This window comes from Tauraco erythrolophus, chromosome 14, assembly GCF_009769465.1.
Source record: "Tauraco erythrolophus isolate bTauEry1 chromosome 14, bTauEry1.pri, whole genome shotgun sequence".
NCBI lineage: Eukaryota > Metazoa > Chordata > Aves > Musophagiformes > Musophagidae > Tauraco > Tauraco erythrolophus.
In genome coordinates, this window is record NC_141478.1 from 13,622,035 (window position 1) to 13,639,112 (window position 17,078).

Sequence of the window (17,078 nt, forward strand, 5' to 3'; positions counted from 1 at the left end):
ACGATACCTCACTTCAGAATATAACCGTGGAAGTGAGGTGCTAATCTTAGCTCTGAGGGTTTTTTTCATTGAGTGTGAAGATATATGATAAACATTCTGTATAGGACAGGTTCTTACACTAAGACGAATTATTGATGTTATGATAAATCCATTTTTGGAAAACTTACATGGATACTGAAGGAGCACTCTCATTTGCAATATGTAAAGGAAATAAACATTAAGGCTTTGGTAACAGCAGTACCAGCCCTTCTGTTTAGGTGTTTAATACTCTTGTATTTAGTGTTCATGTGCGTGGTTGGGGGGAGTGTAATTTTGAGCTCTAGAATCCTACTATAGCTGCTGGTCCAGCAGGTTGATTCTGATCATGTTTACTGCTTGCAGCTTTGAGACTTGTTTACTGCTATAGAATAAGGTAACTGTATTTAAACTGCATGAGCTTGCTATCTCCTGGTCTTAGTTTTTAACTTAAAATAAACTGCTACTTGGACTATGTGATAGTTGTGAAAGGAGGAGTATATCCCAGAGAAGATAAGGAAGGGTCAAGCCAAAGTGTTGTGACTAAAACATGGGTTGTTTGGTTTCTTTTTTTTTTTCTTTTCTTGTTTTTTCCCCTCTCAAAAGTAACCGGAAAAAGCTCAAATGCCAAAATCACAGTTGTGGAATTTAAAATTGACCCTGGGCAAATTCATACCTGATAGGGGGTTTCTCCTTTCTTGCAAGCAAGTTAATCTGCATTGATTTAAGGGAAACTTAATTTAGACTCTGGAAGATATTTTTCTTCAAGTAAAGATAGATATTTCACATTTTTCTTAGAAGATACCTCATTTTATATAACATTAACACAACTTGAGTTATTACCCCTTTTTCATACCCACCTTGCTACACTGTGTATGTCAGATCAGTAATTTGTCTGTCAGATTGAATTTTATATATTGTTTCTCTCAGTACAGGTTTTTCTGGTAATTAGGAAAGGAAATGAGAATATTCTTCCTTTGGAAAAAAAATGCAAAATACCTACTGTCATTTTGAGAAGCATTGGTGATATTTACAGCTTCATGTCTGATGATGAAACAAGAGGCTTAAATAACAAGGACAAAAATAGTGGAGTGTTGGCTTACTGACTGCAAATGTTTGTTACTCTTCCCAACAGTTCTGTGATGCCTTTAGATGTAGACGGTGTTTGTCTTTTCTTCTTGGAACTTATGCCAGTGCTATATTGAACATATAGACAGTCTTAGCCTAATGTGAAAAGCTCATGGGTTCATAGAACTGCAAATTTTGGCCCAAATCAGTCTTCTGAAAATGAGTGGGACACGTTCTTACGGGACTAACTACGTTTAGATCAACCTAGTGAGAGGACATAGGATATAGATAAAACTCTTGTACTACCTACAGTAAAGACATTTAATCCCATAACAACCTCCTGTATTTTAAAAAGAGTTAAGCTGATGAAGGCTAAACTTGCAAATTATAGTTTCAGGAAAGTGTGTAAGTTTTGTAACAGTCCAGCTATGTGTAAATGTACCCGAGATGCACATTGCAGTGGTCTATATGTAGCTATGAATAGAAATCAATTTAGAGGGGAACAACCTTCAAGTCAGCAAGTTGACTTAACAGGCCTGTGGTTTTTAAGGAGGTTGACAGTTTCAGAAGTGTTTGGGCTTACGGTGAAGGATAGCCAACCCAAGCCGAAGTACTGTGGAGATAAAATGGTCAGCTTCTAGAATAAACACACAGGATCCTTAACCCAGTGAACTGTAGGCACTCGGTCTCAGATGTGAAAGCTATCTTCAGGAAAAAATCTTGTCTGTTCATCTAATGTGGATGTATAAAGCCTGTTACAGTCCCTCGTGAGTATTTGTGGTAGGTTTGTAGGAGATTCAAGAAATGTGTTGTACAGTGAAAACACCAGCTCATCCTTGACCTGTCGCTGTATGACTAGGCATTGCTGTAAGAACAAAAGATTTGTTTGTTTCAGGTAAGAGGGGGATCAGATTCCCTGAGAAATTAGGTTTTCTTAAGTAGGATGTGCAAGTAAAAAACACTTCGGAAGAAAAAGACAAGCATCTTCAGTGGAAAATAACAGGAATTTGTTAGTAGCTGTTCTCTTCTCGAATGTTAGCAAGACAAATTGGTCTTCATTTCAGCACACAGTGAAGTGTGCAGTTACAGGATGTGCCTGGTCACTGTCAGTATTGATTTCAGGCCTGTACTGAAACTTTTCCAAGAATTCACAGGATGAGCCAGCAAGCGGCAATACAGCTGCCATATGGGCAGGTTTTGAATAGGATCCATCAGAGCCCAGAGCGAGGAATGCAGCATTGGAACAGGTAGCAAGTTCTGGTGCCCAGTTGGTTTCTGTGAGCTTGTTTAACCTTCAGTTTAGGAAAGAGAGGTCCAGCACTCTTAAGACACTGCTGTCCACTGAGTGAAAGTATTCCAATATGTGATTAAATCTTCAGATAAACTCAAGAGCACTTTCTTCTCTTGCAGTCATGTTTTGTTATGGATAGTGGACTATATGTAGAGAACATATTGATTGTTATCTGGACAGCCAGCTGGCTTGTAAATAAAAATGTTTGATGGGTGTTAAAATATCCCTGTGAGTTTAAATATACTTAATTGCAATGGGATGGAAAAATGACGGGGCAGAGGAATGAACATTCAAGAATAGCAGGAGGTGTCCTGTATTGGCTGAATGAGATCCAGAGTTCTCTGCAGCTCTAACTGCCCCTGTTCTTATCACAAGTAACATCTGCACATCTCTTCAGGTTATTTATGGTGCTTGTCTGGTTGATTTTAAGGTTTGTGTCTGCTGTAACCATTTAGATAATACTTTCCCAGTATCTCCACTGGCAGGTGGCTGGTTTTCTGCTTTTGGAACAGTGTAGTAGAAAGCTCCTTCAGAGGGGTCCCTTCCTGCCCATCAGGTGATGTCAGTGGTTTGATGCTGCAAAGAGTCTGCTCAGTCCACTGAGCTGTATTTTCCCGTGATCTAAGTGGACTGTGTTTTCTTCAAGCAGTTCATTGACAGCTGCCTCGGGTGGAGGCTTTTCTGGTGTGAACTGAACGATACTGCTGTTTTCACAGTAGTGGCAGCGCACAAAGTATTAAGAGCAAAGACTTGGAAGTCTCATATTTAAGCTATTGTTACGGACCTTGTCAACAATGAGCTCTGGGAAGCTCTTCAGAACTGTTAATTGCTGTAATTGCAGGTACAGTTAGGCATGTAGCTGTGCTGGGTTGTAAGACAATTGCGTTAGCACATCATTTTAGATTGACTATGAATTAATTCTAGATAATATCAGCATAGACTTTGTCTGCTTAAACAACTGGCATTTTGGTAGTATCTTTAAATACTTTCTCTCTTCTGAAGAAAACCTTGTTTAGAAAAGTTGATGACTAGAGAATATCGATGGGCATTTCTTTGCTAGGAAAGAGATGCTGTGCTCTGTTGATGTGTTCCCTTTGTTGATAGTACTTATAGCTGTGGGAGAACCTTCCTGTATCAGTAAGTGAGTCAAAATGTGTATGAGAAGTAGATAAGGGGGAATTGGTGTTTTATTAATATCAATCCCAGGTTTTCTCATATATATTCATATATATGAATGTATCTTTCTCATGTAATTCTAATGTCTTTGGACATGGTCAAAAACTTTATCTACAGATGAAAAGGCTTTCTGAACATGATTACAAAGTGACCACACAAAATGAGAACATTTCACTAATCTGTGGATATGTTACCCTTTTACAAATCCCGTTTGATCTCTCAGGACTAAATCGGATTATTCTGGCTCTCAGACTTTCTCAAACACTGAATCTGGAGTAGCTGCTGGCATGTAGCAGGCAGCACCATGTATGTGGTTGTCTGTCTTAAGATTTAGTCCTTCCATAGCAAGACATTACTAGATACTGGGGAAAACAAAATTTGTGAATGCTGCACTGCCAGTTTGAACACTTGAGTCTCTCTGTAATTTGGCACTTTACTGAGTAGACTTTGGGGCTGTGGTTTTCCTTAATTACTACTTCTGTTCCCGTATTTTTAAATTTTAGGACAACTTTCCCTTCAGTTAGCCAGCAAAGTTTTTGAGGCAGGATTATCTGAGCTTTTTCAAGTCATTTTAATTGTCCTTAATACATGTGACAATGACATTTGCTAAAGGCAGTTCTGGCTTTACCTCAGGTGAATTATATAAATTTGTAATGCATTGTGATTGCAATATGTTCATTAGAAATTCTTTCACCTCTGCATAAGTCACATAGCTGGGTACAGCAGTGTTTTTAAATCTGATTTCTGTCTCTGAACTTGTTTGCAAGGAAGCCACACCACATAACTAAGAAAAGCTGGCCAGTTGTCAATAGGCTTACGTCAGGTATGCAGAAGAGCTAAAACTACTGTTTAGAATTGAGGCTGCAAATTGGAGGTGGTTGAGAGTGCTGACCTGGATGCTTGGGACAGTTCATCGTTTTGTACGTGGTACTGGATGTGACAGTAGTTTGCATCTGAAATACACTTGGATGCATAGAAAGAACAATTCCCAGGTAAGCTGGAAGGAAGCTTTTTTAAGGGAAGAAATTATTCTGAGGCATGTTTCATAGATTCCTTTTGAGCCCATCTTTATCCCCTTTCTTTTTGCCTTCCTTTTGCAACATCTTATTAAACCTTTTCAGATCTTCCTAGGTCAAACGGGTTTTTGTTGTTATACAACATCATCCCAGATGTGCTAGCAGATCACTGCTATTGCCGGGGAGCTGGAAATGGAAGCTCAAACTTTTTGACACAGTTGGAAAACAAGGTGTCACATTTGAGTTGGGTATCACTGGGAGTAAAGACAGATGCACTGCCTGCTGCGGGGCTGAACTCTGAGCAAACACGTGTTTTTTTCAGCAGACTGTGATTGTAAAATCTAAAAAGACTATACAGCTTTCAAAAGTTATTAAAGGTTTTAGGTAAATTGGCTTTTTGAAGGCCTTTGATCTTGAAGGGGTCCGGCTTTTAGATGTTTCTTAAATCAGGTTGTATAGGTGTTTTAAAAACCTGAAAAGCTTTAAAATGAGAGGAAGTCTGAAATAGATGGAACAGATGGAAAAAAGAAATCAGTTGATCTGGAAGCAGAGAAATGGCAGAACTCGGGGCAGGTGTTTAATCTAGCAGAGAGGCTTTTGCGGGAAGCAGCTGCGGCTGTGAGAAGCAGCAGTGCTTGCAGGCACCCTGCCTGTCCACGGGCAGCCACCTCCCCGGGGCAGAGCCGTGCAGGACCACGCAAGGATGGGTGTGCGGAGACGGGGGAGCGAAGGCACGAGCCACAGCCCTTTGGAGCCTGTATTGTACCTGGGCCTTGTATGCAGGGGGTTGTTGCAGCTGAACGTTATTTCTCGCTCTTTGGAAAATGTGGTAACTAATGAAGTGTGGGCTCACAAAAAAACCAAGCATGCCGTGTCTTTCTCTAAACACACACTAATTACTCAGAAGTACACGTTACCTGCCAGAACGATGTGTTTTTTCAGGACATGGTTCCAGATGGTTCTTTCTAAACCATATAAATATATGTATTTTAAAACTGCTAACAAAAGAATACTGTAAAATAAACTGAAAACTTGCATTAAAAAACATTTAGAACACATACCAATGCAATTTAGGCTGAAAAATTGTTTGGATTCAACAAGAAAAGTATGTGATGCTTCACATCGATACACATGAACGGATTCTATGCCTTTGCATCCCACCAATTTGACTACACTGTGCATCAACACGTGTGCCATGTGCTGGAAGCAGGAAAATGTCTCCTGAGATGCTACAGAGTAGCAAATGTCTAAAGCCAAAATCCTGCAGCACAGAATACTGAGTGGCTTTGGTTCTTGGGTTGCTCAGCAGGAAACACCAGTGGCCTTAGGTTCATAGAAAAATAAGTTTGGACATGGATCTCCATGCTCTGAGGCAGGATAAACTTGATGTAAGCCTTCCTGACAGATTTTAACCTGTAAACTCCCAGTGATGATCGTACTGCTTAGCTGTCTCCAGTTTTCCAAAGGTTTTCCAAGTCTCAGCTCACCTTTTGCTACATCCGAAGTCAGTGCATGTTCTACTCTTAGTAGACGAGGACAAGCTGCAATTTTCGTAGCTGCTTTTTGAGCTTTTTTTTCCTAAATGTGGTGGTGTCTCTCATTCAGTTGTGGACCACCAGGCCCTTGCCAGCTCCCCTTTGCTTCGACTTCTGGATCATTCCTGCTTCTGGGGGAAAAAAAAAAAAAAAAAAATCTTAAGGCCTTACAACTGAAAGGTCTGTATGTGGGGTGTTCGTTCTGTGAAGATGAGGCAAGGCTGCATGTTACATGAGGTCATTTGGAGGTGGCAGGTGAAATCTTTTTGTGCTTTGCTGTGACCCTTGATAATGCATTGGCAGAGCTTTGTGAAAAGCTTAGATTGCTGCTTTGGGCCAGCAGTAACTAGTCCATGTCGCCATTCATCAGTTTTAGGGCTTCAGAAGGGAACAGGGCAGATTAGGAGAGAGCAGCACACGAGATTCTTGTCTTTGGGCAGCTTTTTGGTTCTTGTGACCTGTTTCCATAGCAGGAAAATACGCAGCTTTGGTTAAACCTGTTATGTGTGACTTTGTTGTTGTGCTCCAAAATGGTTCCTGTGTTTAACAGCAGTGTCGAGCAGTGTGAAATCTGCCATTGCCAGATAGCGAGTGGGTGTTGTGCCAGTGTGTGCGTGCAGATAGGAACCGCTCCGGCAGCTGAAGGGCAGCTGGCAGCTTTCCTGCCTCGTCATGCACGCTGGCACGCTCCGCGCTGCCCGGTGAACTGATTCATTGCACCAAAATAGTTGCTGGTCCGAGGTGTTCGTGTGAACCCACTGGCATCTCAGCATCATCAAGGGTAGAGAATGAGATTGCCTTCTGCATGCAGCTGGTAGTTGGGAGTTTGTGTATTATTAATACAAAATAGAGGGGAATTTGTATTTTGATCCGAAGATCCCAGCGTATGCTGGGATTCCCTGGTCCAAAGCCATGCACCTTTGGGAAATCAAGTTAAGCAGTGATTTCTTTGCTGCCAGATCTACCGAGGTGATCCCGCAGGTGTGATTGCATGGAGTCTGGCGCAAGTATGGGGGCTTGCGTACCACGCATGCTCTTCCACCAGCAAAAGAAGTCTCGTAATCTCAGTGCTGATCAAATTGTGGTCTGTTCAATAGCAACACCTCATGGCAGTTTTTCTTTCTTTTTCTGAAAATCTGCCAGCTGTGTACAAGAAGAGTGGTTCACAGCTGCTGTTTGGAGAAAGGTGGCAGCAAGGGAGGATTTCAGATTTTGTACAAGTGAGGGATGTCCTTGGGGGATGTTGGTAGTAAAAACTCGATAATTTCCCCCCCAGCAAATCCTAGGCACTATTTTCAGAAGTGGATGGATGTCTCATGTAAATTCCATTTCTGTGTTGGATATGGGAAGCTTATTTTGCCACACCAGCTCTTTGAGGGGCTGCAGGGCGGTACCGGGGCAGCTGTGCAGACTGTGCTCTGGCTGGGACGCTTTCTGTGCCTCACTGCTGTGTTCCTCTCCTCTGCTTTGGATCCTCTAACTTCTCTACCAAAGTCAATACTGTTGTCTTCTTTCTGCTTGCAGTGAATTCCAAATCAAAGTGTGTATTTAGCAATGGTTTTAATCTCTTTAAAAAGAAATATTGTCATGTTTGTTTTTGTTTTCAAGAGCAGCTGAACACCTTTCTCTCCGACCTCCTTCCACTTCCCCAGCTCTCTGTTGAGGCCGCCGAGGTGCAGAATTGCTCTATCCACAACTGCTTTTAACTGATAATAGTTAATCACAGCCTTTTCCAAAACAGTCTGCAATGTATTTTCTTTCTCTTGCTCTTCTGCCGGCTGCTCTGTTCTCTTTCATTTTGATTTATAGCTCTACACGTTGGGTTCATTAATGGAAAAACCTTGAAGGGACAGATTGTGTATGCTCAGACAGCTACTTCAGGAAGAGTATGCGTTTATCTGCTTAGATTTCCATGTATGCACCGCGTTATGGCTTAGCAGAGCAAGTGGGGTTTGCATTTAATTTAGTAAATGTCTTTCCCAACCTGTCACAGTGCTGCTTTTTTTTGCTAGAGCATATGCTCAGATGGAGGCTGTTGATTCAGCAAAAATAATGTGAGCCAGTAGAGCTGATCAAATGCTCCCGAAATAGTTTATCACATAAATTATTCAGTGACTGTTGCTGTTTCTTATCACATAATGTGTTTGACCACCTGGAGGCTGGTGTGCTGCTGTGCTGAGGGGGCTGGTCTGCTTCACCCACATTTGGTGCAGGTACAAAGGTTTCCCATGCTCCTCACAAGCAGTACCAGTGCGGGGGTGAGAGCCTGGAAGGTCTGGTGAAGGCCTGAAGTCCTTTTAAAATAATTCCCAGTTGGAGACCTCCAGTTATCAAAGCCATAGAGAGCCCCTGAGAGCTGCTAACTGTGCGTGCTGAAGATGTTACTGTTCAGTTTTGTCCACCCGTTGGACACCACCACAGTTGTGCCAGTAGAAGAGATGGTTGAACATGCACTGGGTGGTGACTTCAGGTGACCCAGCTGGCGGTGCCCGGAGCTGGGCTCGCGGAGCCCCGGGTGCAGGGGGTAACCTCCAGCAGTAGCCGGCGGGTCCACTGGTCATTCGGGGTGTGGGTGCCTGGCCGTGTTGCGGCGTAGGGTAGCACACAGCTCTGCCAGCAACAAACCAGTTTACTAAGTTCTCATGTGCTCCAGTAATTTGTTCTTGGCCTTTGCCACGGCAGCTGTAGAAATCAGGAAATTTAGGTTCAAAGGTGTGTGGCAGGTCTTTTTGTTTGGGTGAAGAGATTGTGCGTTTCACATTTTTCTACAGAAAGTTTGTTTGCTGTCTGATATGACACATTTATACTTGTGTCAGGGCTTGTGGGGTTTGATCTTTTTTTGTTTTCTCGGCCAGGTAAGTTATTCACTGAATGATAAGGTTAATTATATGAGTATAAACCTTCTAGGATACTGATAAATGGATTATATATCGAATACTGGGGGCACTATGTAAAACTGCACTTAAGAAAGATCTTTTGTTACCTTCCACCTGCTATTGTCCCTGTGACCTGCCCAACTTGACACAGTCTCCCCATGGGAGCAGCCTTTTCTCTTCCCCAGTGCTAGACTTGGCTTGCTGGAGATATGCAACATCAAAACAGCTTCTGATGCTGGTGGGTGGCTTGGGTGTTGATCTTGGCAAAGGTAGGCAGTAATGGGGATTGGTACATTGGGAGTGGCAGGGAGGCCCCAAGACTTTAGACATTTTTTCCAGAGAAATCTTTATTGAATTGCATTTGAAATAGTTGGCTTATACCTTCTCTAGTAGCTGGCTGCTGGGCAGAGCTTTTGCTGCATGAACATCTATGGTTAAAATCCTGGTTTCCCTTTCAGAAGTGAAAGAAGATCAGGCCTGCAAATCTATCTAGGATGATAACTTGCCTGTACATGGTCAATTTGCATTTCAGATATGGTTTCCTCACAAGCCAGGAGCTGGAAGGCAAGCTGCTCTCCACAGACCTCATGCCCATCCTTGCCTGTTGTGCACCACCTCGTCCCTCACACACTACAGCTTCTCCAAGCAGCCTTTGTAGGATTCTAACACAGCAGTTCTTGAGATGGTGAGTGGCCAAAGCAGCTGGTTAACCCCTGCTCCGCCAGCCCAGCACTGTTTCCTTGGAGTTGAGATGCCTCCTTGTTGGTGACTGGTAGAAACATTGGTTTCTGCGGTATTTTAGATACATCCACTCCTGCATCCATTTTGAAACAGTCAATAAGGAGATATGAGTCCCCTTAGATCCATGAAGAAAGGTTGTGGGGAGTAGAGAACATGAAGCCATGATCCTGGCTGTGCTCTGTGATGCTGTCGTTGTGCGGAGCTTTGGAAGCACCATCCACAGGATCACCTTCAATAATGCTGTTCTTTTCCATGGCCCCCTGTTTCATGTGGAAGAAGAGAGGCCAGGAGGCTTCCCTTGACGAGGTCTGGGATGCGCTGTGCTCTGAAGGCTCTGCTTCCCTGCCTGGCTTGGGAGAGCTCACGGGGGACTGGTTCAGCTGGGGACCTGCAAAGCAGCACTGCTGCCACCATCGCAATGGTTTGGTGGGAAGCTGTGGGGCGAAGGACAGGCCTATTCTGGCAGTGGGCTGGAATGGGTGTAGCTTCGTGGTGCGGGCACTTTGGTGGCAATGTTCCCCACTCCACCCTTGGAGTGGCTCTGGCCTCTGGAATCTCGGCTTCTGGAACTGAGCAAACCACACTGTGGTGACTGTGTGTGGGACTCCACACTGAGCAGGTCTGCATTTAAAGCAAGCAGAAAGCTGATTTTATCTTTCTTGCTTTTAACAGTATTAATTTCAAGACCTAGAGCTATTCTTCAGTGAAACTCTGTGAGAAGTTGTGTCGCTGACAGCCCAAGGGGCAGCGGGATGTGAGTGAGGAGGAGATGTCAGGTCCTCCTGCTGCCCGGGGAGGGGAACTCCACCTTGTTGCAGAACCAGGCAGGATTTTAATCTTCTTGGTGATCGATCATCCCTGATGACGCTGAGAAGCAGCAGTGCTGCTGGCCTTGCCAGCCTGTGTCTGGGGAATACACCTCCACCCTGAAACCAGGGAGCTGGAGACAAGGCACTGTATTATTGGCAAAAGTTCCTTCATGTATTTTACATTTTCTGCTGAGACGAATTGCCTGTAATGGCCAAATCAGAGTGATTCAGCTCCTTCATGGTTTTTGTTTGTTTTTTCCCTCCAGCCTTGCTACAGTTCTGCAGCGCTGCCCAGGGATGCAGATCAGAGGCTGTTTCGATGTCGCTTACTTTCATGGTTTATCACAATCCTCCTTGATCATTCCTCCTGCTAGTGGAGTGATGCTTAAATATCTGTGGCGTGGCAAGCATTCAAGTTAATTGTTAGGGTCAATTTGTTGTTGATAGCTGAGGAGACCATGCTGGACTACCTCAGCATTCTCAGGGCAGTGGCACCGACTGTGTTGGTCATGTTGAGAAAACCCCTCTAAAAGCCAGCTGTGGTACCAATCTGTCCTTGACAGTGGTGAACGGGGCTGGTAAGCTTAGATGGGCGCCATGGTGGTTCCCCGGGGCGGGAGCTGATGCCTTGCTTCCTCAGGTCAATGTTTCGGAGCTGTCGTTGAACTTCTCCTTTGCAATGCAGTCTTGTCCTGCCCTGCAGTGCCAGGTCTCCCTCTGCAGAGGCAGCAGCATGTGTGGAGCAAGGGCAGTAGTGGCAGCAGTGGTTGTCCCCTGGTGCCACTGGTTTCCCTCACAGCCTTTCTGTTAGGGTGGCTCTGCCAGTCCCAAGGGCTTTTCTTTGTCGTGGCAAAGGGTCTTATGTGGCATGAAAATAAGATTAAACTGCTACCTTCTCCATCATCAACTTCAGCAATAAACGCAGCATCCACCAAGGACTGTGAGTCCTGGCATTCGTTCTGCGAAAAGCGGTGACGCCGGGAGGCCGTACCAGATCGGTTACGCACGGGTAACCTCTCCCAGCAATAGTAAGGGGAAACTGGCTCGAACATGAGAAGGTCATGTTGTGTTGCTTCGCTGGTTTCCCAAGCTAAGGCCCACTGCGTGTCCCTGAAAGACCTAGGTAAAGCTATAATTAAGTCAGATAAATATTTATAGTAGATATGTTAGGATACAGTCCTCAAGGGGTCTGATTGCTCTCTCTGTGCTCCGAAATGCACCAAAGGGGAAATGATAGTGCTATAAATACAGCCATGTGTAGCTGGGTCAGTACCTCAGGGGTGTTCATGGCCCTTCTCTAGGGACCGGAGCTGCCGCAGTGAAAAAATGAACAGGGAACTGCAAAGCCAGTAGAGAGCGATCCCTTTGCAAAGGATACTTTGGTTGTGAGGCTTCAGTTATGCAACGCTTCATCAGCACGGTAGCAATCAGGTTTGAAGTCCTTGTATGTGCAAGTCATGGCAGCAACTACTGCAGCGTTTGGTCAGGCTGGTCAGACCATTTTATTACGGGTTTCTGTGGAGAAGCCTCGGCCACCAGCTCTTCGGTTCATTTGTGGTGTTTTTTTTGGATTTTTTTTCCCTTACATTACAGAATAGAACAGTGCAGAAGACTGATTCAGACAAAACCAATAAAATTATTATATTATTTTTCAACTGTCAGTTTTCCACACCAGTTTACGTAGACATCTTTTGAACTGTTTAATATCTATACACAGACAAAGTGCAACTTTCTGTAGTAAATGAGTTTGATTTGGTTTTGCTCTTTCCCTTCATAGGAGCAAAACTCAGTGTGCTGCTGAGTATATGTTTCCCTGGAAAAGGCTGCTCCAATTTCAGTAATAAAGTGGGTAGACTTTGCAAGAATTAAAAACAGCTTGTGCAGAAAGTAAAAGGATGTGACTTTCAGAAACCCACCATCCCTTCTGTGGGAAGAATTTTGAGGTTAATGTGCTGCTCCTTTGACTAAGAAGTTTGTGGTATGTGAAGGCCTTGCTGGGAAATGTTTAGTTTTTAATCTGGCTGGACGATGCCCCCGCAGAGGAAGGGCGGCTGGCTCCCTGGGTCGGGAACAGGGTGGGGGTGCCTCCTGCCCACGGCTACATGGGCCTTTCTGCTGGCATGTCGGGGAGCCCTCTCCAAGAGTCAGGAGGGAGTTGTGTGAAACAATGCATGCTTCATTTTCCAAGGGAGAAGCCAGTGTACAGGCAGGGACTCTTTATCCATCCTCTTTCCTGTCTGCTCGCTTGAGCCCATGTTATCTCCTTAATGTCATGCAGTCTGTACTTGTTAGACCTTAGCAACCTTGCCACTTTAATTCCTATTTCTCTTTGGTTAACCCTGAAGTTAAAGTTTCTGCAGTACAGCAGCCTTTCTAGCAGTGTAGCAGTTTTGGATAAGCATCTATTGTTTATCCTCCACATGCCACCAATTCTGAAATAAATCTGTCTAGCTGGTGCACGCACAGTGTTTTACTCTACGCAGACAGTACACGGGGTACATTTAGGGTCATGACTATATTTAGTACGTTGTTCTGAAACATCCGACAGCCAAAAGGTCTGGGTTACAGGGACCTTGGCTTCTGAGTATGAACAGCAAGTTGGAACTTTCTCCCATGTCATTGGTGTTTGGGCTACATAAACAGCAAAGAATTGGTTCTGCTTGAATTTATGTCATTGCTCCATTGTTGATTTTCAGTTTCTTTGTGACAACAGGAATTCTGGAAGAGAAGGAATAAAATCTCTTTCCTTTGCTGGATGTAGTAGCAACAATGTGAAAGAAGTAAGTGGACAAAGTGTGCTGTGAGCTGTGCTCTGGCCTGGGATTCCTGAGGTCTTCAACCAGTTGTCCCAGCATGTCTGAATACACATAGGCCTATGATTGTCAGAGTGATGGAGGAGTGCCCTGTAACAGGGACTCATCGACTTGCCCTCACCCAGAAAGAGAATTTAATGTCTCTACTGTACATCATGTCTGGCACAAGTTTTATCTAGTTTCATCATCCATCTTCACACCTAACCTCCTACACTCTTTTTCCTTTGACCTCTTTTTTGAATCATTCTCTTGTGGTTGTGTATTGTTGTGTTGAATGGGTGGCTGCAGCCGCTCCCCAGACACCTGCTGAGCTCTGTAAATTTTATCACAGATCAGTCAGCATCACGTGGTGGGACCAGATTATACTGAAACAAAATCCTCTTTATTTCTCTCTCTTTTTTTTTTTTTTTTTCCCCCAGGTGGATAGCTGAAAATAGCCTGTTCAAACAGACCTCCCACAGAAGCCTCTACGAGTCTGGCAGACATGAGAGATTGAATAAGTGCTTCATGATTTGGTTTTGACTTAATAGTTCATATCATTTGAAAAAAAAACCAAACACAACAACAACAAAAAGAAACAACCAAACAACAAAAAACCAAAATGCTACCCCTTCCTCACTGAAGAGCTGTCAGCTTTGTGCTTGACGACTGCATTTATCTAATCATGTACAAGAAGACTAATTTTCATGCGATTTCCTTCTAATGTCTAGTCATAAAGCAGCCTGGAGTCTGATCTCAGAAGACCTTACCCAGCACTGTCTGCTGGCTGCAACAAACTGATTTCTTGTGAATAATTACATCCCTGGGGAGCATCGATGGCTGGGTTGCTAATACCACATTTAGATAAAAAGGAGGAACTGTAGGTGATGTGGGAGAATTACTTTGAAGAATCTGCTGTCTCTCTAAAGCACTTTCTAACTGAGGGCAGATGTCTATCAAATCTTCCCCTTGCCAACTAAGTTTAGGGCTGAAATTGTTGCTACTGTAGAGCTTCAGGAGATCCAGCCCTTAATGAGCACACCAGCTTGTTGCTCCAGTCATCTTCTGGATCGGTGCAGGCTAAGGCTGTGATCAGACATGTCCCAAAGCACCCCAGACCTGGCATGCTCTCCCCACTCCTGGCTGCCTTTAACTGCAGGTCCCAGGGCAAGAGCTGGAGTCAACCTGTCTTGGCAGGCACAGCCTATTCCCATCCCTGCTCAGGGCAGCCCCATGCTCAAAGCCCATGGACACAGGGTGTAACAGGCTTCCCCGAGCATGTACTTGCACTTGCCCCTCGCATCAGGGGTGGAAACTTACTAGATGCATCTTGAGCCTTCAGTGGGAGCAGGGGTGCTTATCCCCCTCCACACACCAAACTGTCAAGTTCCTGAAGAGCCTAACACTCTTCTGCCCCAGCTAATGGGAGCTGCAGTGAGAGCTCAGCAATCATGGAAATCAAGCCTTCACTTGCACTCTTGGGTATGAAAGGAGATGGCTTATCCTGCCATAAATGTTTAAAAGCTCTGGTAGCTGCAGTGGAAGTGGTTTGTAATAGCAGGAATTCATTTGTTAATAGATTTCCCCTTGCTTGTCCTGTCTCTGATGCAGGAGACTTCCTGTGGGAGTTGCTTCTGTGCAGTGATGGAGCCCAAGCTGGGGCAGAGCAGCGCAGTGCTTTGGGGATCTTGGTAGTATCACAGTGCTGAAAATAAGCTTCCTAGTTCATTTTGGTATAGATGGGGTAATAGATGTTCCTATTTACTAGCTTGATTAGCAGCTTGTTTCCTTCTGGAGTATATGCTGTACATAAAGAATAGCAACTGTAATATTTTTAGGAGAATGAGATTAACGAAAATACGTAGGAAAGAGGTAATGACTACATAAAATGCTAACAGGCAATAGTCTTGCATTGTCAGGGAAAAGAAAAAAGTTTTACTCGGTTTTCCTGATTACCGAGGAAATTCTAAACTGTGTGTTTTGCTATTTCATATATCAAAAATACAAAGGCATGGCTCTGGAAGGCAGAGAGCTATTGGCATTCTTCATCCTCACCCAGGCCTCATACCATCAGCCTGGTGTGCAGTGGGAACATCCAGGACGTGTGCCCTCCTGCTTGGCACCGCATCTCAGTACGGGCTCCAACTCTGTCTGAAGGAGCCATCGGCTGCAGCTGCAGTGTCACCTTGAGCCATCCCTCAAGCTTCTGAGGACAGGTGGGGACACGTGTCCATATTTCAGGACTTCAGTTCCTGGTCCAACACCTTAGTGCAAACCTGTCTTTAGTGGCAGTTGACTGCTGAGCTGGGACCTGAGCTGACCACGATGCAGATCCAGGAGTGGCATTTTCCAGGAGGGACCAGGGAGGTGGCTAAGGAGGGCAACGCACCATTGCAGGGCTGCAGCCAGCTCTGCTGGAGCTCATCGGCCAGAGCCCTGAGTCAGGCTGCTCCCCCTCACTCTGGCTCCTGCTGCTGCACTTTCTGTTCTTGAATTGTCCCATAAATTGTTTCTCCTGCCTATTTTTGGTCTCTTTATCATCTGCCACAATCCCACTGCAGCCTGGTTGTTTGCTACAGGGGGTCCCCTCACCTAACCATCACCGCGTTCAGGGACATTATGGAAATCGTTTGCTCTGGCAGGAGGCAGAGTTTGCTGTTTGGTCTGTGGCAGTGGTGGCTTTGTGTGAGATGAATGACGGCTGGCCTTTCTGCTCCACCACGCAGCACGGGATTGACTAGAAGTTGTTTTATACTTCAGCTGTAAGACAAGACGCGCCATGTGTTCCTGGGTAACCGGAACATGCTGCGGGTGAGGGCAGTTCTGAGGCGAAAGGATAAAGTGACTTCAATGTAATACTCGCCTGCCTGAAGCGCATTGCCAGAGCCTGCGGGACTTTTATAAGAATCACGCTTAATGCTGAGAACTGAGCACTCTTCATCTTCAAAGCACCTTGCAAACATTAACTAATTAATCGGCACAACAGCCCAGGGAGGGAGGTGAGACCAGGGGGAGGATGTTAAAAGCAGAGCGTGTCCTCGGGGGAGAATTAAGTGGGTGAGATAGGTAACGTTTTATTGCACGACCAATTTTAGCACAATGGAAGAACTCGTAAGTGAAACGTAGGAGTTGGATGGATGCCTTTCTTGCATGTTACCCAGGCAGGGAGGTGAGTACCCCTGTTCCGGGAGGCCCAGCTGTGCCCGGAGTGCCGAACCATCGAGGACTGGGCAGTGCCACCTTCGCACGCTGTTACTCTGGGGCTGTTTGTGCACATCAGGGCTATGTTTTATGGTGCACACCTAGCAAAACCACAACGTAAACAGGTCTGTTTGTAAAATGAGGCTGTGACTTCCATTGAATTCTGTAGCTTTTCTGACTTAGTAGAACCTTCCACTTTCTTTAATGAGAAACAGCTGAAGTCTCCTGACTTTAGGATTGACCTGTGCATGACATCTTAGCTTGAGGGAGGGGAAGGCAGAGCAGGACTGGTGTTCCTGGCAGAGGTGGCAGTATTCAGTTATTTATGGTTAAGTCTTTTGAAAGAAATGAAACGGAACTATACCAGAGTAACTCGTTGCATCTCACCTGGTTTTTATCCTCTCCTGAAAATAAAAAGTTAAATGTGTAATCAGAAATTTCAGAAGTAGTGTTTCTTCTGTTAGTTTGTTTTGAGTAAGTCTTGCTCTAAAAAACTGGAAAGGGTTAGGAGGCTGGTGGTGTTTTCAGAATGACTTGTCTGTTTGAAATACGGAGAGG